The 23,878-nt window shown below is 39.3% G+C and overlaps 1 protein-coding gene across 6 annotated transcripts in view; it reads left to right on the top strand.

The window, feature by feature from the left end:
* SOX5 (SRY-box transcription factor 5) overlaps positions 1 to 23,878 on the top strand; it is a 1,018,145-nt gene that overhangs the window by 131,169 nt on the left and 863,098 nt on the right. For 5 of the 6 annotated variants that reach the window (XM_017522805.2, XM_017522797.2, XM_017522806.2 and 2 more), the window contains exon 2: positions 20,758 to 20,839. The gene's annotated coding sequence lies outside the window, so the exon portion shown is untranslated. Of the gene's footprint in view, positions 1 to 6,296; positions 6,318 to 20,757; positions 20,840 to 23,878 lie in introns of those variants that run through there. The other variant, XM_017522798.2, reaches the window with a different exon arrangement.

Below are 23,878 nucleotides of genomic sequence, written 5' to 3'. Positions count from 1 at the left end.
AATTCTTACTCTATCCCCCAGGCTGGAGTGCAGTGACAACGATCTCGGTTTCCGGCAACCTCTGCCTCCTGACCTCAAGTGATCCGCCCACCTCAGCCTGCCAAAGTGCTGGGATTACAGGCATGAGCCACTGTGCCTGGTCTATAATGATGACTTTAATTATTGCTCTTTTGCTTTTTTCGGTTGACCATTCCTTGGTAGTGTTCCTCACTGAGGGCTTAACACATCATCAACCGCACTCAATGAATGGAGCACACCTGCCACTGGGATTTAGGTGACGTGGGAGAGGCAATTGAACGAGCTCCTCAGTAAACCTTTGGAGACCTGAATTCTAATTCTGCCTTAGCCACAGACTGTGCCCTGGTGATCTTGACTCACAGTATGCCCTGTGAGTTTATTTTTCTCTGTAAGGAGAGGTTGGACCAAATGTCTGACTCATGTCCTTGTTGCTGTGCGTAGTTTCTGAGGAATCGTCCAGTGACTTGAAAGAGATAAACCCCCCAACTTAATTCCAGTAAAAGCCTTACTAACTCTGAAATGTTCTTTTACATTTTCCACTTGGGGGAAAATTGTATATAGCAACAAAACTCATTTTAAAGAATGGTGGTTTCCCAATTGTTGTAAAAAAAAAAAAATTACAAAGTACAGTCAATATTCAAAAACTCATTAAACATGCAGACAAGTGATGTTAGACCAGCTTTTCTGCCTCTTCCAAAGATCAGGCCTGGGTAGTGTGAAGTGTGGTTTTGATGGTTTGGGTGTGCAGTGGCGAACTTGTAGTCAGTTGGGCTCTTAGGATCCCCTGATGCCTGTTGAAGTTTTGTAGGTCATTTGGAAAATGCCAATCTATCGTGCTGGCGATTTGACAGAATCCTCAGAAAACTTAGTTGGAGTTGAGTAATAAGCAGAGTGTTCCTTTCTACAAATTAATTGTTATACCTATGATTAATGAGCACTTATTCACAAAGTATAGAGAGAAAACATCATAAAGAAGACATAGTCAGTGGGGCCATAGTTAAGGAGTGTTAGCTCCAGACTCCAAACCACAGCCCTTTGATATTGTTTCCTCTCATGACGAAGTCTAACTGCTGTTTTCACTGCACATTAATTCTGATATCATTTTGAAATAATAGCATGTATGGCTCTGCAGTCTCTTAATGTGGGCAGTCCAATCTCCTCCCTATTTTCTTGCTTTGTTTCCACCGTTAATCTGGTAACCAGCCACTTATCATACTGATTATCTTGTAATTGAAACTGTAAAAGCCTATGGCAGGTAAACCTATGGTAGGCAGATGGTCTCCCCAGTATGTCAGCTGTCTGAGAAGGATTTTTTTTGTGTGTGTATGTGTATTACAATGTGGTCTAGGGGGAGAAACAGCCACTCCCCCCCCCCAAAAAAAAAAACCTCACAAAGAAAAGAGCTCAGATCATACAATTTGAAATTTAACAGAATGTATTTGCTAACACTTTCAAAGTTGCCTTAAGATCAAAATTCATTATGGAAGCATCTTTTGTGGAGGATGAAGTGACAGAAAAGGAGGGGAAACTATAGTGTTGGGAATAGTGCAGAGGTCGTTACAACAGATTTTTAGCAGTCCTGTGTGTGAGTTTGATCTTTTGGTGAACTTACTAGTAACTTGGGGGGTGGGGGACAGAGAAATGCCCCCAAGCTGTTGGTTGCTTTTGCTTGTTCTCATAGCAGCCTGTGGGGAGTTGGGGGGGGGGAAGTGCTTGTTTAAACACTAGTATATGCCATAAAAACTAACAATTATGGCAAGGTTTTCAAGAGAGAAAATTGCATTAAAGATGAATGAGGGTGTATTGAATAATTATGTTTTAAGGTGTGTTACATTAAAAGATATTGAATAGAATATTGACTGTTTTGTGGAAATAGCAATAATGAGATTCCTGTCACCTAATCTTACCATAATTGGGTTATTACTATGCAAATGAAGGTATTACTTAAAAAAAAAAAACCAAACTAAGGAAGCTAGACAGATCCTTCAGGCAGTCCTTTATCTATCCTTAAAGCTGTGCCGTCAGTTCTCCTTAGACCGAAGATCCCTTTCTAAACAATTTGGAGATGCTCATTTCACTATATGCCCCTGATATTCCACTATAATACTTTTCAGCCGCCACAGATAGCAGATCAGTGGTTGGTGATTTTATATTCTTTGAGCTTTATGTGGAACCCAAAGGAATAATTAAATTGTATGATTATTGCCCACTGTCATTTTTATTTTAAAAAATGAAATGGAGTGACATTTCCTGCCAAAGATGCATGCTGGAGCCCTTATCTCTACGTTCCATGCAGCTCTGTCATTGCTGCACGGTGTCCAGTGGTGCCTGCACATCTCAAAGCCAACAGGTCACTTTGGGCTGGCAGACCTCCTAGGACACCTTTGCGACTGAGCAAGTGATTCCATTTGCCCTTAGTCATACTCAGATCAATAGTCCATACATTGCAGTCACCACCATGTCCATTTAGGCTCCTGTGGCACCCATCAGATGAATAGAAATATCTGGGACAATTGCCACTTTAGTTCATGACCCAGGTAAATACCTGTGTGTTCAGCCAGGAATGGCATTTTACACTGTTGACTGCTGAGGCTTTGGGCAAAAGACGATTATATTTCCTGGGAATGTTGTATGATTTCTGCATACTTTATTATGTGAAATGCTCTGTGTAGAAATGATACAGATGTAAAAACTCTAGTATTCCTACCCAGAGAAAGCATGAAAAACGGTCTTCGAGCCTTACTGAAATCTCACAATGAAGTTTTTAGAGTTTTAATACTCTTTGATAGTGTAACCTAGATTGATCATAGCAAGTAGATTTGAGGAAATCACAAAAGACAAATTTCATTTACCAAGTACTTTTGGTTCCAAGGATTAGGAGGTCAAGAAAATATAAGCCTTATCAGTTTATTTCAGAATCAATTGAGACTTGAGACCTTATAAATGTCACCAACAACTGCTCTGTACCTTATGTCCTTCCACAGTTCTTAAGGTAGAGCAGGGCTCAGTGAGGTGATTGTACATTACATTTATGCCTTTCTCTGTTTAGTAGGGAAGTCTTAGAATACATTTCTATTTATATGAGTATAGATTTCTTTTCTGATATCAGCCATAATTTACCAAATATAGATAACATTTTCAAGCAATTCACAATCCTGAAAATACTCTTTTTGTTTTGTTGTTTTGAGACAGAGTCTCACTCTGTCACCCAGGCTGGAAGTGCAGCGGTGCCATCATAGCTCACTACAGCCTCAGTCTTCCAGACTCAAGCAGTTCTTCTGCCTCAGCCTCCTGAGTAGCTGGAACTGCAGGCATGTGCTCACACTTGGCGAATTTTTAACTTTTTTTTTTTTTTTTTTGGTAGGAACATGGTCTCACTGTGTTGTCCAGGCTGGTCTCAAACTCCTGGGCTCAAGCGATCTTCCTACCTTGGCCTCCGAAAGTGCTAGGATTACAGGTGTGAGCTACTGCACCTGGTTGAAAATATTCTAAATTGTTACCTTTATATAATTCAACTAATTTGGTTGGCCTCAAGTAATCGATACACGTCAGTAACTTATTGGATCTCTGTGGAAAGGATTTTTGTAAACATGCAGAATTCTACACATCATTTGGGTTACAATAAGTTGTGATACTGTTACAAACAACCTTAAAATTTCATCTACAAGGTTTGTTGTGGGTTCAGGTATCCTATATATGCTGGCTCAGCTTTCTAGACTTTTTTTTGGATATCTGCTTCCATGATCTCCCAGTCTGGGGACGAGAGGGGTGCAGAGTTGAGCATTGGCAATTAAATGTCTTATTTCAGAAGTGACAAACAACACTTCTCATATTTCGTTGATAGACTTACTCATATGGTTCCTCCTCATATCCTTGGGATGGGAAATATAGAACAGAAGCAGATATTGATCAGTATTAGTAATGTTGATCATATCGAGCATTGATTTATTCTACTTAGAATGCCTTTGAAGTATGAGACACTACTCATGATGCGTGGGTGAAGCTATAGCAAGGAGTATAATGAATGGCTTTCATGAAGAACAATAAGCATTTTCCTTCTAGTCATCGATGCACCCATTTGTCTAGACTTCCATGCACCTTGCTGTTCTTGGGTTTTACGGAACAGGTTATACCTTGACCAAGGTCACTGTGCAGTCAACCTTTGGAAATGGGATTATGGTCAGTTTTTAAACTGCAGCTGTGGCCAACCTGCAATAATGACAGACATTGCAGAAGGAATGCCCTTTGTCTGGGTTTGATGAGGGCAGGTGATGTTAAATACTGCTGATAGTTTCCTATCAGCAGGTTGGAAAGGGGGTTATTTGATTTGCAAAAGAAGGAAACGTTAGAATTAGTCTCTTCTTCAACTCATTCTGATAGGATATATAAAGGAAAGTGAGCCCATTTTTAATATAATGAGTGTCCCATTATCTTTTTAAACAAAGCAGAATAGAGCTAATAGGGATTTAGCAGCAGTTACAAAAGTTTGTATCATATTTGACTTTCCCTGGGTAGCAAGCAAGAAGAGAACAGGAATGTGTTTGACCTGAGAGCAGGGGAATCTTTTACCACTGGATAAAACAGCATTGTAACTGTGTCCCCGAGAGCGGTATTAATAGTAAAAACCGCAAAAGAGTTCTGGGCAAGTCAAGAAAGGATGTCCCTAATATTTTGGTTAAACAGTATAAGAGCATTATTATTATTATTTTCTTTGAGAATGGAGTCTTGCTCTGTTGCCCAGCCTGGAGTGCAGTGGCACGATCTTGGCTCACTGCAACCTCCACCTCCCTCGTTCCAGCAATTCCCTGCCTCAGCCTCCTGAGTAGCTGCGATTACAGGCACACACCACCATGCCCAGCTAATTTTTTTTTTTTTTTTTTGGTTTTTTTGAGATGGAGTTTCGCTCTTGTTTCCCAGGCTGCAGTGCAATGGTGTGACCTCAGCTCACTGCAACCTCCGCCTCCCAGGTTCAAGCCATTCGCTTGTCTCAACCTCCTAAATTGCTGGGATTATAGGCATGCGCCACCACGCCTGGCTAATTTTGTATTTTTAGTAGAGATGGGGTTTCTCCATGTTGGTCAGGCTGGTCTCAAACTCCTGACCTCAGGTGATCTGCCTGCCTTGGCCTCCCAAAGTGCTAGGATTAGATGTGAGTCACCACGCCCAGATTTTTTTTTGTATTTTTAGTGGAGATGGGGCTTTACCATGTTGGCCAGACTGGTCTCGAACTCCTGACCTCAGCCAATCTGCCTGCCTCGGCCTCCCAAAGTGGTAGGATTACAGGTGTGAGGCACCACACCTGGCCAAGAGCATTATTCTTAAACTATGGAAGCATATTAGTTAAGGAGATTGCTTGTTTAGTGTCTATTATAATTGATAATCATGAAACTGTTTTAATTGCTGGTAACGAATTAGTGACATATGAGTGTATAACATACCATCCTACTTTTTTCTTTTTCTCATTTTTTCTTTATATTGCTTTATATTTCTCATTTTTTCTTTATATTTCATTATAATTATAATGAACAAACCAAAGACCACAAAAAACAAATATATGCTGTGGTGATTCATTATAAGGTAAGCAATCTTGTAACCACCACCCAGGTCAAGAAATAGAAGTCACAAACAATTCCAGAAGCCTCTCCATGTGTACCATCCTAATCACAGACTCTCCTCTTTCTCTAGAAATAATCATCTGAACTTTCATAATAATCAGTCCTTGCATTTCATTATGTTTTATCATCCAATTATGCAGATAATGAATTTTGTTCATTAAACATTCTTTTTATGTCCTTGAAGTCTTTTACAGTCTATAGCACCTCTTTTGTTTCTTCCTTTTTCATATAACTTATCTGCTGAAGAATCCAAGTTGCTTGACCTAAAGAATTTCCCACAGTATGGATTTTGTTGTTTGCATACTCATGGTGTAGTTTATCATGTTTCTCTGTCCTCCATATTTTCTGCAAAAACTGGCAGCTGGTCCAGAGACTTGATTAGAACAGTATAATCCCTTTGTAAGACTGTAAGAAGTGATGATCAGTCTTTTTTTATATTAGTTATTGATACTCACTACTTAGATTTATTAATTCATTAGGGGTTGCAAAGTAGAAATAACCTAATTATGTCATCTTGTTTTTGTTTAGTAACTGCGATAATTTAATAAAAAGACACTTCCCAGTCTACTATTTGGTTATCAAGTTGTACAGTTCATATAGGAAATGAAAGATAAACAATTGATCATATCTTTTTATTTTTCCAGTTTTCAAAATGATGAATTAGCTTCCTGTCATCCTCAGAAGGTAACCAAGTAATTCCTTTTAAATATCATTGTGAATTCATGAATTTAAGCATATGTGATAGGCTAGATCTATTGTAATTCTTAACTTTGACTCTCAAGTGGTCTCATCTTTGGCCAATGGGAACCTTTTCAAGTTGGCTTTTGAGTATTTTCACATGGCCCTAGTTATCTTTGATAGCTTCATGTGTACTGGGTACATTAAGATGTTCACTAAGCTCATCTGTACATAGCCTCCATCCATTTCTCCAGGAAGCCCTGTTTTCTGGACACTGGGTATATTCATTGTTGATGGTTTTGTCTTTATGGATAGGCCTAAACAGACAGAGCTATTGTATGTGCTTAAAGTTTTTAGCTCTAACACTCATGTATTAATTTTGGACTAACAAATTTTATGTCACAATAAAGGACTCTTAGTACGCATGAGTCCTGTTAGAAGCTTTACTGATATTTTTAGAGAACCACACCTCAAGCGTGGAAAAGTATCATCCCCTAGCCATTAACCATAATGTATACATTTACACAGTTTCTCATCTTAGTATTTCTTTGGCTTAATATCATAGCAGAGTCTTCTTTCACAGTTTATCTTTGGCTCTCTTTTGGCGAGTGGTGACAGACTTGCTACAAGTTACTGTCTCTAAAGCCTCTTAGCTATAGAGTTTTACTTTTTCTTTTTTTTTTTTTTTTTCGGTTTTTTTCTTTTTTTTTTTTTTTTTTTTTTTTTGATCACCACTTGCCAATGTTTATCTGCTGGAGTAACTCCCTCAGAAGTTGTCATATACATTCTACATATTACTTTTATGTAAGTGTATATATTCTGTGGTTAAATGTTTAAAATTATTTTTTAGAAATAAGGGAGTGAGCATTAGCACAGCATAGCTATCACCATTTTCCCGAGCTAATATAATCTGTGGCAGACTTGATTAAAATGGTTAATTGCATTCTTAGAGACTGAACCCCAAAATGATGTTTGGTGATTAAACTTAGGAAGCTTTAGAGTCTGTAACATTTGCTTGTTTAGAAAACTCTTTTGAGTCTAGACTTTATCAGGAACTCTTTTCACTAATACGACCAGGGAATCAAATGCCCTTACTTGGCTGGGCATGGTGGCTCTCGCCTGTAATCACGGGACTTTGGGAGGTCAAGGCAGGCAGATCAGTTGAGGTCAGGAGTTCGAGAGCAGCCTTTCAAAACATGGTGAAACTCTGTCTCTACTAAAAATACAAAAATTAGCCAGGCATGATGGTGCATGCCTGTAATCCCAGCTACTCAGGAAGCTAAGGCNAAAAAGATGGCTCGATGTGGTGGCTCACACCTCTAATCCCCTCCAGCAGTTTGGGAGGCCGAGGCGGGTGGATCACGAGATCAGGAGATCGAGACCATCCTGGCCAACATGGTGAAATTCTGTCTCTAGCAAAAATCAAATGACCTGGATGTGGCGGCACACACCTGTAATCCCAGCTACTTGGGAGGCGGAGGCAGGATAATCGCTTGAAACCAGGAGGTGGAGGTTGCAGAGAGCCTAGATGGTGCCACTGCACTTCAGCCTTGGTGACAGAGCGAGACTCTATCTTAAAATAAAATAAAATGCTTCTTCTCTTAGGAGCTATGTAGAAGGAATGAGGACTCTAGTGGAGGTGTGGGATCCAGTGTTTTGTGTTCATGAGAGAAAAAAGTCTCAGAACATTTGTTATGCTATAATTTTGGAGGGTCTCCTTTTGACAAACATTGCTGGGTCAATCTAGGTAACTCTGACAACTAGTTATCTTTTCAGAGAATGATGTTCTACTGATCTGAAATGGATCAACCTGGACTAGTGCTTTCAGATACATACCTGTTCACCCGCCCTGATTGCCACTTTTTGTGGTCTTCTTCTGGGAGTTCTAAGGCAAATCAGAGAGCAGTGAAATTCAATATATTATTAGATGACAAATACACTGAGTCATTAGGGTATTTTTAGAAGAAATTGGGGTATTTTTGAAAAACAGTCAAACCAATTTAATAATAAAGAGAGGTAATACTTTACAGAGCCCGACATGAAAGTTGGGGCAGATGATTGGGCTGGCCTTTTCAGTGCTTTCAGCTCCTTATCTCTGCAATTCCTAAATTCTGTTTTCCTCTGTATATCAGCAATATTCTTGAATTGGATGCAGATAGCATCTGCAGTTTCAGGTCTGATGACCACAGAGTTTGGGAAAGAGGCCATCTCTTCCAGTGGCTCTCTTTAACAGTAAGGGAATGTTTTCCAGAAGGAAATCGCAGTCATGTTTCTCTGGCCCACACAGCATCATATGCCCATTCCTGGATCCAAATCTTGTTTGCAAGTGAATGCTATTTATAGAGTGGCTTAGGCCTGGGTTTAGAACCAATCACTGGCAAGGAGGATGGGATTACCGTGGTTGCCTTAAAGGTAGCTGACTCTACTTCAGAGTGTAGAGTCAATTTCTCAAACTGCATAGCTCTTACATGCTGAGGAGAGAATGAAAGTGATATTGAGGAGAAAACCACAATATTATCTATACACTATGTCTTAGTGTAATTTTTGGGTCCAGGGTGCCCTCAGCTCCCCTAAGAGGACGTTTCTCCAGGTTCTTGGTCTCCTGCCGTCTCAAGAAAGAGAGAGGGGACCACGGCGCAGTGCGCAGTAAATGTTGGACTCAAAAGTGTCTGTAGAAAGTGACTTTTTTAGAGAGCTCGAGAGAGAAACAGGAGAAGGAGGGAGAAAGAAACAGCTGAGTCTCACGCTGAGTGAGAGACTCCAGAAAGAAGGAACCCAGGAGAGGAAAGCAGCTTCCACACTGAGTGGAAGGGAAGAGAGAGAGAGATGGAATTCAGGATGGGAAGACAGGCTTCCACGAGAGAGTGTGGAAGGGGACTCCAGAGGGGAAATCCAGGACAGAGGAAGACGGCCTCCATGAAGGGAGTGTTCATGGAAGGGGACCCAAACATGGAGTCTGAAGGGGTGTGGAAGAAGGGGACTTTTAACCTGTGAGGAACCCCCACCTTCTCTAAGACCCCAGGCCAATGAAAGGAGTTCCTTAGAACTTCTGCTGAGGTGACTGACTCTTTGTTTCTTCCCATGCCTGTGAAATTTAAACATAAACGGTTAAATCTCTCAGAAGGAGAGAGATGGGAGAGGGGCATGGCACTAGGAAGTTCTTGCCCTTAAAACTACGCCCCCTTGTGGACCTGGAAAGAGAACGCCTTCCTTCATTAGGGCTCATTTGTGAATGTATTGTTATTTGTTTGGCTGCAGCGTGTGAGTAAATAATGATCCATGACAGTTGGAGTAAGAAAAAGGAAAAGAAAAAAAACCACCAATACGATATAAAGCATCCAAAGATACCTGATTCGGTTGTAGAAATCTTTGAAGCCATTCTTCTGATTTTTATTGTTTCTAGAATTTCACTGAGTATGAATTAGGTAAGTAACTAGTGTCAACCCTTTATACCTATATATGAGCTCAGTGAAAACCAGCCTCTGTGAAATATGATTAAACTTGCCCTTAAAACATGTCATTTGCATTTAACATTTTGATACAGCTGTTTGTCCCTGGCTGCTTCTCACATACCCCGTGTTCCAGGTCAGAGTGTCCTGGCTCTAAACCACCACCATGTCTATCTTGACCCATGGCTAAACCGTTGTCCTTTTCTCCAGGCTTGCGATGATTCCTGTTCCTAAAAACCCAACTCAGTGATGACTTCTGTGAAGTCTTCCCATGATCTGCTCTGCCTGAAGGTCTTTCCTCTAGTGACCGACCTTTAAGTATTATATTCTGTTCAGTTCATTCGTCAGTGAAGTAATCTGTCACCTTTCGGGAATTCTACTTTGTCTTTGAGCTCTTCTTAACATTGCCTGTTGCAGATTAGGATCTTTTTGAAGGTAGAGACTCTTGATAATGAGTCTCATGAAAATTATCTACTTTTCATGGCATCATCTTGGAAAGGAAAGTATAAAGAGTCTTTTTTTCTGGACATAAAAATAGCTCAGATTTATTAAGCACTTGCTATATGCCCAATGCAATAACAAATACTTTACAAGTATTGTCTCATTTCTTCCTCACATACACATACAAAAACTCCATGTGGTAGGTTAAACAAAAGCCTGCCTCAAAATAGGAGGACCAGAAAGTAGACTCTGGTGCTAACACTGCATAACAGTCTTTAAGCTCACAGGATGTCTCTAGGCATCAGTCTCTCACTCTGTCCAGTCTCTTAGACTTGCGTTCTTACCCATCTTGATCAGCGGGAAGAATTTCTCCACAAATGGGCAGTTCCAAGTTGGAATGGTTCTAAATAACCCCAATGAAAAATAGAGAAAGTTGCATCAATGTTTGGGTGATGGGGAGCCTCACATGGCTTGCCAGAGCAGGTCACTGATACCCAAGGTCTGAGCAGTCATCCCTGCAGTACAGCTGGGGGAAACACAGGCCAACCCCACCTGAACCATAAAGTCTGAGAGTCAAGCAGCATGGTTTCTCAATGAGATGCTGAGTAGACAATTCTTCTGGTTAGCATTGATTCTAATTGACCGATAAGACCTAAATTTAGAGATTAAGGAACATGCCCAAGATCACTCACATAGGGAAATTTAACTCATCCAGATTTCAGAGTTTGTTTTGCTAATAACAATTTTGGTACATTGTAATATTGTTATTCAAGCTGTTTGAGTGTCGTTGTTCAAAATACAAATAACTTCAACTGTGTGGACTTCATTGTGCATATTTTCAGTAGCAGCCCTCTTGAGAATACTCAGTGCCTCTAGTTCCTCATATAATCTCATCTTTTCTATCAAATCAGGAATTGAAACATTAGCTCATAGCTGTACATGTTAATTGAGTGACTGGATTTGCTTTCCTAAGACTGTGTTTCAGTCATCATGTTTCCTTACCCAGGTTTTTGCTTTTAGATACATTCATAGCTCTTGTGGCTCCAACAATGACATTTCAGATGTCACTTTACTGGTGCTGAGATATTGGTAGAGGAAAAATGTGTTGGCCAGTCAGTGAAATCTCCCTCCATTGCCTGAGGAAGTGACTGGATATAACAAGTTGGAGATTCATGAGTGTTTTTGAAGGGCTAGTCCAAGATCTCTCAGTAGAGACATTTGGTCACTCTGGGGAGGATAAACCAAGACTGAGCTGTGGATGCTGAAGACCTGCTGCTTCGAGCTCCTGAGATGGAAATGTACAGGTCCAGATATCTCTGGCTTCTTTCAAAAATCCCGGGCCTGCCCTGCTCTTGCTTGGGCCTGCCAGCATGCCCTGTTCTTCAGGTTCTTCCTGCCCTTTCAGTACCCAGGAGAGACCACCCACTGTCTCACTGCAGTTCCGAGCCTTCCTGTTTCTCTCCTTCAGATCCAAGAATCTCAAAGTCCAAGATAAGTTTTCTGTAAGTGTTGATGTTACTGAATTTTTGGTGCTATGTAACTTTTCATATATTGACACACAAGCTATGTTTTGCTGTTACACCCCTTTCCTGTCATTCTGGAAGGCATCCTCATTTCCTTTCTTTGCTAATGACTTTTCCAACTTTGAAGTAGTTAGATCACAGCTTCTTTATTAGCAAGTTTAATGACTTTGTTTTCTCCACATCATCTAACAAAGTATGTTACAGATATTGCTCAACAATATTATGTATTTTATTTGACTTCATACTCAGAGATGGGTTGAGACAGTCTATGACAGTAATATTAGGACACAGAATTTCTTCTTATTTTTAGAGGGGGCTTGAATGTTGGCTGTTACTGTGCACTTTTAGTTTGGGCTAAGAGCTTTAGGATGAAGCAAAGTTTACCAGCCTAACTCACAACTTGGTATGTTGATCTTGGTATCTTTACCCATTCATTCTTTATCAGCTGAGGGGCTAATTTAAGATTTTTTAGAATATAGAATTTGATGTATTCCCAGGATTTGCTTCTAATCAGGAATAATGGCTTTAGGTTTAGAAAAGCATTAAAATATTTTGTGCTTTTATTCAAACTAGATGTCAGTTATCTCAGAGTTTACATTTGCTCCATGGTGGTACCATGGCTGGAAAGAGGAACAAGTCTTCTTAAATAAAAATGTGGCCTGTTAACAACAAAAAAAATGGGTTAATAGACTGTCTTCCTGTTTACAGTTTGTGGTTTATCCAGAAGGGATTTCATGTGTTCATCTAAGCTTTTTAACTGGCAAAGTAAGTATAACTTTACCTTTAGTTCATGAACATCAGCAGAGAGATACATCTGTATTACTTTTTAATATTGAAAACCACAAAAGCTTTTCTAAATTAGCAGGGGGGATTTACACAGCAAAGTAGTGAAAAATGCTGTGAGCTTTCATCCTCTGTTTTGGTTTGAGTTGCCACTTTGGGGCTTTTACATGTCTTTCCCTTTCCCATCTCATCTCTGGGAGGCAAACAAAGAAATATAATTTGCATTGGCTATAGAAATGCCTCCGAGATTACTGCTCTAAGTGTGCTGGGGTTTTGGAATAGAAATTCTGAAAAGGAGAAGAAGACAAGGGTAAAAGCTCTGTTGACAAGGGAGTTTCACAGGCATGTGGTGAGAGCACAGCATTGGACGTGGGAATACAAATTCTGCAAGCCTCCTCTCCCTTCCTAAAAACAACAGCCTAAGACTGGTTAAAGAGCTGGACACAGTGGCAGCTGTTGAGCTTGGTTTTTCTTGCTAATTCAGATACTTCCCTATTGGAGCGTTTTGCACCTTTACTTCCTTTCTCTTTTCCTGTCCGTCATCACATGTGGCACCTCTGGGTGAGAGGCAGGCAGTTGGCTGTCGCTGGACATGATGCTTAATGGTGATTTATCCTTTGACCAGTACATGGGGCTGGAATGGAAGGGCATTTGAACTTGCACTTTGGTGCAGAGTAGTAGCATAGTCACCCTCTGCTGGCAGCAGACCAAAGACCCCAAGTTAGCCTGTGAACCAAGTTTTTCCCTGGAGTAAACGCAATACATGAACTTGGCTAGGAGGTCAGCTCTTCAAAGCTGTTATTTTTCCCCAGTGGAATCAGGTATTTGTTCATATTTAGGCAGCATCTAAGTAGAGGGAATTTAGACTTTTAACCAAAGCAAATTGTAGTCTAAAAAAAATAGGAAGATCTCATTATAGATTCACAGATCTGTGTATTTGTGTGCTCAAGGATAATAATAATACTGGGATATGTTTCAGAGAAAAGAGATGAGTAAAAATAAGAAAAAAATTAATGGATTTGAGCCCAAGTAAATGAAACTCTATTATTTAATTATAGTATCTGACTGTGAATATAAATGGGAGATGAACAAGAATTTTTTCCTTCAGTTTGGATCAGAGAATATTTCATGACTAAAAGGGGAAGTCTGTCACTCAGAGCTACAAGCTAGAGGTTTGATCCTTCATAAAATGAATCAGGGAATATGGAAAATATTTTGGGAATTGAGGACAGTCTCTTTTACACACACTCTAGTGTTTTTACATCTAAAGTGAGCAAAACTGCATAATGTGGAATATATGCCTGTGTCCTTCAAATTTGCCATTGTGTGGTAGCCTGGAGAGATGGGAAAAAATCACTGATATATAATGAACAAGGACATGCTCGCTCTTAGAATTTCATGTTTGGAACCTCTTGTGGGCTAGTGTTTGCAATGAAGTCAATGATCAGGCCATTTATTTGTTATCTATTGCTACTTTTGGCAAGTGGGTAAGTTTAAACCCCAGTGTCCTGGTTAAATTCCAATGTAGATGAGTGATAATATTCCATCTGCCATGTTCTTATTTTGCCTTCCTTAAGGAAATGAAGCATAACTGCATTTCAAAGCAGACTGTTGACACACTTTAGATAAAAAGTTAATATTTTTATTTCTTATTATGTAGTTCATTGTCATCGGAATTTGATAGTAACCCAGCCCTGTCACTAATTTCACCTTTGTGCTTGTGAAAGTTCACTTCATCTCTCTGAAATTTATTTTCTATGAAAGAATGCTCACCTCGGTAATTGTTAAGCCTACTTAAAATTTTACTAGGCTATGAACAGGGTATGTGGTGACAAATAAGGAAAAATTTTGTCCAGACCTCAAAAACTTTGCAGGTTTCTGTTCACTTTAATGCATTAGAAAACACCTTATCTTAGGTATTATCTTTAAAAGTTATCTACTCGAAAATAGTGTGTATCAAATGACAGAAGCCTTGATGTTTCAAATCAGAATAAGGAATTAGTGGTTTCTTGATTTTTTTTTTTTTTTTTTTTTTCCCCCTCACTAATCCCAACTCATTTCTTAGTTCTTTTGAAGGTGATGTGAATACATGTGTAGTTCTAAGTGAGGGAAAAACAGGACCGTATTTCACATAGTCACATGTATTCTGGTGTTTAAATTCTTAATTTACCAATGTCATTAGTTTGCAGAAATATTCAATAGGGCATGGCACACTGATTCATGACATGCTTCTCTCAAACTGGTAAAATGATGACACCAGCAAACTATGAAAAGTTATGCTTATATGTCATACTTAGAATAACTACTAAAGCTATACAAGGATACACTCAGAAATACTATAGATAAGTCAAAATTGAATTATAAAATTTTTGAAGGCAAAAAGAAAAAATGAAAATGTAAAGAACAGAAGGCAAAAATAAAATTGCAGAATCAGTCCTTAACATATCAATAATTACATTAATATGTAAATGGTTTAGCTATAACAACTAAAAGATTATCAGAGTGTATTACAAAGTAAGATTCAACTATATGCTATCTGTAAGAAATTCTCTTAAAATATAACAATGTGGGAAGATTGAAAGAAAAAACAAAAAATATGTATCATGCAAACATAAAAAGAAAGCAGAAGCTGCTATATTAATATCAGATATAATCTTTTGAGCAAAGAAAATTACTAGTGACAGAGGATTATTATATAATTACTAAAACATTGCTCCACCAAAAAGACATGGTAGTTCTAAATGTGTATGTACTAAATAACTGAGCTCCAAAATACATGAAGCAAAAGCTGATAAAATTGAAAAAAGAAATAAACAAATTCAGTTTTATTTGAAGATTTGAATGCCCAGATTTAATCACTTCGTCCTTGCTGATTTTTTTTTTTTTTTTTTTTACATTCATGAAGTCAACATTAGTAACCAACAAAATCTAATTGAAATCCAGCAGCAGGAGCACACACACATCCTTTTCATGTGCCCATGGTACATATACCAAGATAGATCATATCCTGGGCCAGAAAAGACATCTCAGTAATTTTGAAAGAACTAAAATCATATGGGGTATATTTTTTGATGACCATGGAATCAAGTTAGAAATCAGAAAGATAACAGAAAAATTTCTGAACCCTTGGAAACTGAGAACTATACATTGTAAATAATCCATGGGCAATAAAGGAATTCTCAATGGACATAAAAAATACATTGAACTGAATGACAGTAAAAATACAACATGTAAACATTTGTGGATCACAGCTGAAGTAATTCTGAGAGGGAAGTTTATGGCATACCACATGTATATATTAGAAAAGAGGAAAAGTCTCAAATCAGTAATCTAAATTTACAGTTCAAGAACCTAAAGCCGAAAAGTTGAAAATATCCAAAGCAAGCAGAAGGGAAGAAGTAGTATTAAGAACAAAAGTCAATACAATTGAAAACAGAAAAACCATCCATAAAAAAAAAAAAATCAGGTTACTTTCAAAGATCAACAAAAATGGATGAACCTCTAGTAAGACTAACAATGAAAAAGAGGAAAAACTACAAATTATTGATACCGGTAATGACAAGAGGTATATCACTACAGACTCTACAGACACCAAAAGGATAAATTAGGAATACTACAAACAACTCTACATGCATAAATTCACAACTTAAATGAAATGGACCCAGTTCTCAAAAAACACAGACGGCTGCAACTCACCCATAATTAGGTAATTTTAATAGTCTTAACAACAGTTAAGGGAATTAATCTGTAACTTAACAAACTTTCAAAAAAAAGTAATCTTCAGATGGCTTTACTAGAAAATTCTACCAAATATTTAAAGAGGGATTGAAAACAGTCTTAAACAATCTTTCCTAGAAAACCATTCATTTTATAAAAGTAGTATTACCCAGATACTAAAACAAACTACAAAAAAAAGAGACCAATTATCCCCCATATATACAGGTACAAAAATTATTAACAAAATATTAGCAAACAGAATTCAGCAATATGTAAAATGAATTATACACTTAGACACCACAACCAAGTGGGGTTTATTTTAGCGATGCAAAACTGATTTGCTAGTCAAAAATCAGTCAATATACATCATGACTAAAGAGGAGTTTATTTTAAAAATTTGAAAGCTGGTTCACTATATGAGAAACCATCATTGCAATTGAGCATGTTAACAAGCTGAAGAAGAAACATCACACAGTGCTATCAATTCATGCAAAAAGTGCACTGACAAAATTCCATAGCCATTTATGAGGAAAACTCTCAGAAAAATTGGAATAGAAAACTTTCTCAGCTTGATCAGAAACAAGATAAAGGCATGTATACTCATGATCCTTCTTTAACATAGTGCTAGAATTTCTTGCCAGGGCAGAAAGGCAAAAATGATCATTAAAAGCATGTAGATTATAAAGCACAAAATAAAACTGTCCCTGTTTTTCATTTGATATCATTGGTTATATGGAAAATCTCAAGGAACCTTTAAAAAAAAATACCAAAACTAATGTGGGGTTAGCAAGGTAGCAGCACATATGATAAAGATACAAAAGTCAATTATATTTGCATATATTCATACTAGCAATGGATGGCTGAACATCAAATTTTAAAATGCAGTACTGTTTACAGTCACTCAGAAAATAAAATACCTAAGTATAAATCTAACAAAACGTATTAAAGGATGTGTATGCTGCAAGGAAGATCTACATAAATAGCTATATCATGTTCATGGACTGGAACAGTCAACATGGGAAAGATGGCAGTTCTCCTCAAACTGACTCACAGGCTTAACACAATTATTATCAAAATCTCAAGATTTTTTGTAGATAAACAGAAGAAAAATTTATATTGAATTTAATTTTCAGCTGAAAAAGCAATTAGAATAGCTAAAAGAACTCTGAAATAGAAGAATAAAGTGGGAATAATCTACCCAGCTCCAAAATTTATTATATAACTGTTGTAATCAACACTCTGATATTTGCAGAGGGATAGACCCTTATATCAATAGAGGAACAAAACAGAGAAGCCAGAAATTGACTCACAACATATCAGACTAATTTTTGATGAAAGTGCAAAAGCAATTCAGTATAAAAAACATAGCCTTTCAACAGTTCATTCTTGGAGTAATTTGGATATTCATAGGCAAAAGAAAAAAAATGAACCTTGACTAAGTCTCATAACTTATACAAAAACTAACTCAAAATAGACCACGGACTTAAATTTAACACTCAAAACTATACTACTTCCAGAGGCAAAAAGAAAATCTTCAGGGTCCAGGGCTAGGTTATACATTTTTAGACTTTATGCCAAAAGCTGGAGGAAAGTTCATAAACTGGACTTCATCAAAATTGAGAATTTTACTATTTCAGGCCAGGTACTGTGGCGCACACCTGCAATCCCAGAATGTTGGGAGGTTGAGGCAGGCGGGTCAGTTGAACTCGGGAGCTGGAGACCAGCCTGGTCAACATGGGAAAACTCCTTCTCTACAAATACAAAAAAGTGGCCAGACATGGTAGTATATGGCTGTAGTCCCAGCTACTTGGGTGGCTGAGGTGGGAAAATCACCTGAGTCTAGGAGGTTGAGGCTGCAGTGAGCCTTGACTGTACCACTGCATCCAACCTGGGCAGCAGAGTGAGACCCTGTTTAAAACGAAATTGCTGTGTGAAAGATGCTATTGACAGGATGAACAGACAAGTTACAGATTGAAATAAAAGTGTTTTCAAACTATGTATCCGACATGTTCCTAGTGTCAAGAATATAAACTCTCAAAACTCTACAGTAAAAAAACAAAACAGTTAGGAAATGGACAAAGTACTGGAATAAACATTTCTTGGGAGAGGATATATGCAGAAAGACTGAAATAAAAAATAGTGACAGTATCAAATGCTGACAAGGATGTGCAGAAACTGGTTCATTCAGACATTGCTGGTGGGGATGTAAAATTCTGCAAAAACAGTTTGGTAGATTATGGGGGGAAAAGACATTCATCCGCCATATATAACCTAGCATTGCATTCCTGGACATTTATCTCAAAAGAAAACATGTTCACACAAAAACCTGTATACAAATGTTTATGGCAGCTTTATTCATAATCTCAAACTTAAAAATTATTCTGAAAAAAAAAAGGGAAACATGTGCAGAACATGCAGGTTTGTTACATATGTGTATACATGTGCCGTGGTGGCTTGCTGCTTGTATTGACCCATTCTCTAAGTTCACTCCCTTCACCCCCCACCCCCCAACAGACCTTGGTGTGTGTTGTTCCCCTCTCTATGTCCATGTGTTCTCAATGTTCAACTCCCAGTTATGAGAACATACAGTTTCCTGTTCCCTTGTTAGTTTGCTGAGGATGATGGCTTCCAGTTGCTTACGCCCCTGCAAAGGACATGGCCTCATTCCTTTTTATGGCTGCACAGTATTCCATGATGTATATATACTACCTTTTCTTCATCCAGTCGATCATTGATGGGCATTTGGGTTGGTTCCAAGTGTTTGCTATTGTAAATAGTGTTGGAATAAACATTCATGTACATGTGTCTTTATAGTAGAATGATTTATTATTTTTTTGAGTATGTACCCAATAATGGGATTGCTGGGTCAAATGGTATTTCTGGTTCTAGATCCTCGAGGAATCACCATACTGTCTTCCAAATGACTGAATTGAGAATTTACATTCTCACCAACAGAGTAAAAGCATTCCTATTTCTCCACAGCCTCGCCAGCATCTGTTGTGTCCTGACTTTTTAATCGTCATTCTGACTGTTGTGAACTTATTTCATTTATTGAAACAGCTCGGTGTCCTTCAATAAATGATTAAGCAATCCATACTATAGAACTCTTCAGCAACAAAAATAAACTATTGATAAACATATGAACCTGGATGAGTGTTTAGAAAGTTCTGTTGAGTGTATGGTTTCATTTATGTAATACTTCTGAAGTGACGAAATTGTAGAAACTGTAAATAGATCAGTGGTTTCCAGGGGTTAAGGAATGGGTGGCTGAAGTGGAAACAAGTGTGGCTATAAAAAGGCAACATGAGGGATTTTTGTGGTGATGGAAATGTTCTGTGTCTTGACTCTTGTCAGTGTCAATATCGTGGCTGTGATAATGTAGTATAGGTTTGCAAGCTGTTACCAATGAAGGAAACTGGGTAAAGGTTACACAGGATCTCTCTGAATTGTGGGTTTTTTTGTTTGTGTGGTTTGTTGTTGTTGTTGTTGTTGTTGTTTTGAGACGGAGTCTTGCTCTGTCACCCAGGCTGGAGTGTGCAGTGGTGGGATCTCTGGCTCACTGCAACCTCTGCCTCCCGAGTTCCAGCGATTCTCCTGCTTCAGCCTCCCGAGTAGCTGGGATTACAGACATGTGCCACCATGCCTGGCTAATTTTTGTATTTTTGGTAGAGATGGGGTTTCAACATGTTGGCCAAGCTGGTCTCAAACTCCTGACCTTGTGATCCACCCAGCTGGGCCTCCCAAAGTGCTGGGATTATAGGCGTGAGTCTCCGCGCCTGGTGTATATTGTTTTTCTGTAACTACAATTATTTTGAACTAAAATGTTTAATTAAAAACACATAAAATTTCCTCTAAAGGCTTTTAGATTGAAATATGAAAGCGTCTTTTGGCACTTACCATGGGAAGGCTTCATTTCCCCGCTTTCTGCTCTCAGATAATCATATGGCAGCCACAGAAGCTTTTTTGCTGTGTCTGGATGTGCTTCGAAAGCTCTCTCCACAGGGCCTTTGCACTTGCCGCCTCCTCGTCTGGAACATGCCTTCCTCTGGCTTGCTTATTCGTTTCATCCTGATCTCTGCTCAAATGTCACCTTAGCGGAAAACTTTCTCCTTGAACAATCTGTCTGCAGTATTCTTGTCACAGTTGATTTCCTGACCTGGGTTTATTTTTCTTCCTTCATCAGAAACAGATTTGATGTTTTAAAAAATTCCAGGTCTTGGATAGAAACCTCAAAATTCCCTACTCCATGTCCTCTTTTCTATACGTTGTTCTGGGATTTGGAGTGTTTTATTTCAAAAGTAAATGAAACATGCTAATTCACTCTATTTTCATTTTTTCTGCTGATCACTCCATACCTGTCTGGTTGGAATTTTAAGATTTTAAGTCTTCTTCAGTAGTAAATATACTATATTCTGTTACTCTCAGCTTATTGCAATCCAGTGATATTTCTCAAAACAGCTAAGACTTCAGTCAGCCCCACCTCCATACACCATGAATCTGCCTGTAAATGACTGGCCTTTAATTCTCTTCTAGGCTTTTTAACCGGTCCAAGGTGTAGAGACACCCTTCAGGAGGATCCTCAGAAGTCTTGGACAAGCCTCCCCAAATGCGGCAGGTGGGTCTCTTGTCTATGAGTGTGAGAAATATAACTTTCTTTATTCTTCCATAGCTAACCTGAAATTAAATGCCATTCGGACCCTCTGTTTAACCATGATAGCAGCCTGAGGTTGCCCTGACATTCTGGATGAGGTTATGAGATGCCAGGTTCTTGAGAAGTGGATTCCAGTTCCTTAGCTGTCATCTCTCCATTAGTCATGTTTGTCTTACCGTCTCTGGTCAGTACTGTGGACTACTGCCAAGGCACACCTTGGTCTATCATCGAGGGTCTCCTGTTCTCCTTCTCTTAGTTTCTTCTAGATAGCTCTTAGGCATATAAGGCCATGCTATCACTGCTGCTGGGCCAGAGGAAACTCTTTGGGATTAAAAACCTTCCTGACCCCCTCCTTTTTTTTTTTTTTGTTTGACATAGAGTCTTGCTCTGTTGCCCAGGCTGGAGTGCAGTGGCGAGATCTCGGCTCACTGCAACCTCTGTTTCCCAGGTTCAAGCGATTCTCCTGCCACAGCCTCCCAAGTAGCTGGGATTCCAGGCATTTGCCACCATGCCTGGCTAATTTTTGTATTTTTAGTAGAGATGGGATTTCACCATGTTGGCCAGGCTGTTCTTGAATTCCTGACCTCAGGTGATCCACCTGTCTCAGCCTCTCAGAGTGCTGGGATAACAGGCATGAGCTACTGTGCCCGAATTTTTTTTTTTTTTTTTTTTTTTTTTTTTGCATTGCCACTCTTGTTCAGTGGCTCTTGTGTCATGCTATGGCATGAGATCCTTTGCAAAGCCACTCAAGTCTATCTTCCTGGAGGTACCACCGAGCTGTTTCTGAAGTTCAGACTATACCTGGGAAAGAAAATATTTTGCCCATCACCCATGTCTTCTCCCAACACATTTGGGGTTTCTTTTCTTAATTGTATTTTGAACAAGCACCTCTTGGGAAATCAATCAAAACAATTTATTTTTCATCTCCTTCTGCTTCTTTGAAATGCATTGGAGAAAGGTGGCAGGTATTCCCTTGTTTCGGGTGAAATTTAGGTCTCAGGCTGGCTCCATACTTTATAAGTTTGCACTTAGATTTATAAAAAAAAAAAAGTTGCTCTGGACATTGCAACTTAAAAAAAATAATCTCCATTGAGAAATGATTATGTCCAATATCAAACCATAATCATAACTTCAAAGTTAATTTAATATCAAGTGATCTGCCCTCCCCCATCTGGGGCCCATTTTCGAGTTGGACACTTGCAGTGGGGAAAAGGTCATTTTTTTTCTCTCTTCACTCATCACCTCCTATCCCACATCCTAATTGCTATTGCTGAACTCTGAGGGGTTGGGACAGGGGAAAGAAGAGGGGAAAAATAGCTCAGGGATTTTATTACGTTAATCTGGATTTGCGTTTTCTGGGACAGGAATCTGCTTAACACTGGCTCTCAGTTGTTCACTTTTGGGAGACTTTCATGGCCGCTCTGATGGACCCACCCAGCTTCAGTTCCTGTGACTTGGGCAGGGCTTCTCCTTCAGCAGCCTCCTCCCCACTCAGTGCCTGGCTCCAGGTAGTCTGTTTCCTCTGAACTCTGATGTGGCATCTCATGAATACCTCTGGTGGTCCTCTTGGGCTTTAGGTGGACTCTCTCACAACTGGCCCACACTTGCTCTAGGAAAACATGCGTCTTATGAAGCCTCATCGGTGGGAGAGGCTGTGGGCACTTCTCAGATGGTAGAGCTGCCCCTAGCCCAGCTCTTATCCTCTAGATTTTCAGAGTGGGAACCAGCCTGGGTCCATTGGGTCTCCCAGACTCCAGGGTATACATCCAAGCCCTCTGAAGCCTCTCTGAAGACCTGTGGAAAAGGTAGCCCTTTCTGTCCCTCTCTCAGGGGAAGGAGGGACTTGGCATCAGAAACTGCTCTATCCAATAGCCTCTTAAAGCCTCTTCCCCTCATCTTCCTTCTGTTGATGCATTATAACTTCCTACTGTGTTTTAGAGCCATTCATAGCTCCCAGTTTCTTTTAAAATCTGGATTTTGCACTGGCCATTTTCATTGAAATTTCATACCTGTTTCAGGAAAGTGCCTCAGTTGAATCTTTCAATCTGTCGCTCTGCTCTCACTAAGGAAATTCGAGCCAGCGGGACATGGGATCAGGGTGGCCGGGGAACACGGTGAAACCAGCCACTTACATCTTGCTCCTGGATCCACTGATGTGCACACATGCCTTGACTACCTTATTTTGCACTCAGAGGGGTCTACATCTGCCCTTAGCCTAGTTTATATGTTGGAAGATCTCTTCTGATCCTGTTTTCTATGGGTGGGAATCATTCCAATTTCCCAGGGGCATTAGGCTTTCGAACCTCTCAACTTATTAATTGACACCTCCCAGTGCCCTGTGTTCCCTGCCTTGACAGCAGTTTTCTAATGCCATGAGTGAAGAGTTCAGCCACTTGGCTGGCTGACTGGGGAAAGAAGCAAGATTCAAGGAAATGAGATAAAATACTTCAAATAGTGTACCCCTCCGTGATAAAATATATTGCCTGCCTTCTTTCCAGTACTTACCATGTGATTTTTAATCCTTGTAACGGCACTGCACAACTTATATTAAGGATTTGACATTTGAGGAAACCAGATGTGTTAGTTTTCTAGGACTTCCATAGCAAAGCACCACCAACAGGGTGACAACAAAAATTGATTGTCCCATAGTTCCAGAGGATAGAAGTTAGAAATCAAGCCTAACAGCAGGTTAGGTTCCTTCTGAGGGCTTCAGGGGAAGAATCTGTTCTGGGCCCCTCTTTTTGGCTTGTAGATGGTTGTCTTCTTTCTGTAGTTCTTGATATTATTCTTCCCCTATGCACATTGCTCTCTATGTCCAAATTTCCCCTTTTTATAAGGACATCAGTTATATTGGATTAGGGCCCACAAGAATGACCTCATCTTAACTAATTAAATCCACAAAGACCATATTTCCAAATAAGGTCACATTCTGAGATCCTGGCGTTAGGGCTTCAACATATGAATTTGGGGGGGAGGGGCAATGCAACCCATAACACCAGGGTT

Source organism: Cebus imitator, unplaced genomic scaffold, assembly GCF_001604975.1.
Source record: "Cebus imitator isolate Cc_AM_T3 unplaced genomic scaffold, Cebus_imitator-1.0 Scaffold25, whole genome shotgun sequence".
Lineage (NCBI taxonomy): Eukaryota > Metazoa > Chordata > Mammalia > Primates > Cebidae > Cebus > Cebus imitator.
The sequence above is the reverse complement of the archived record's forward strand: the minus strand, read 5'-3'. Positions and strand labels throughout refer to the sequence as shown.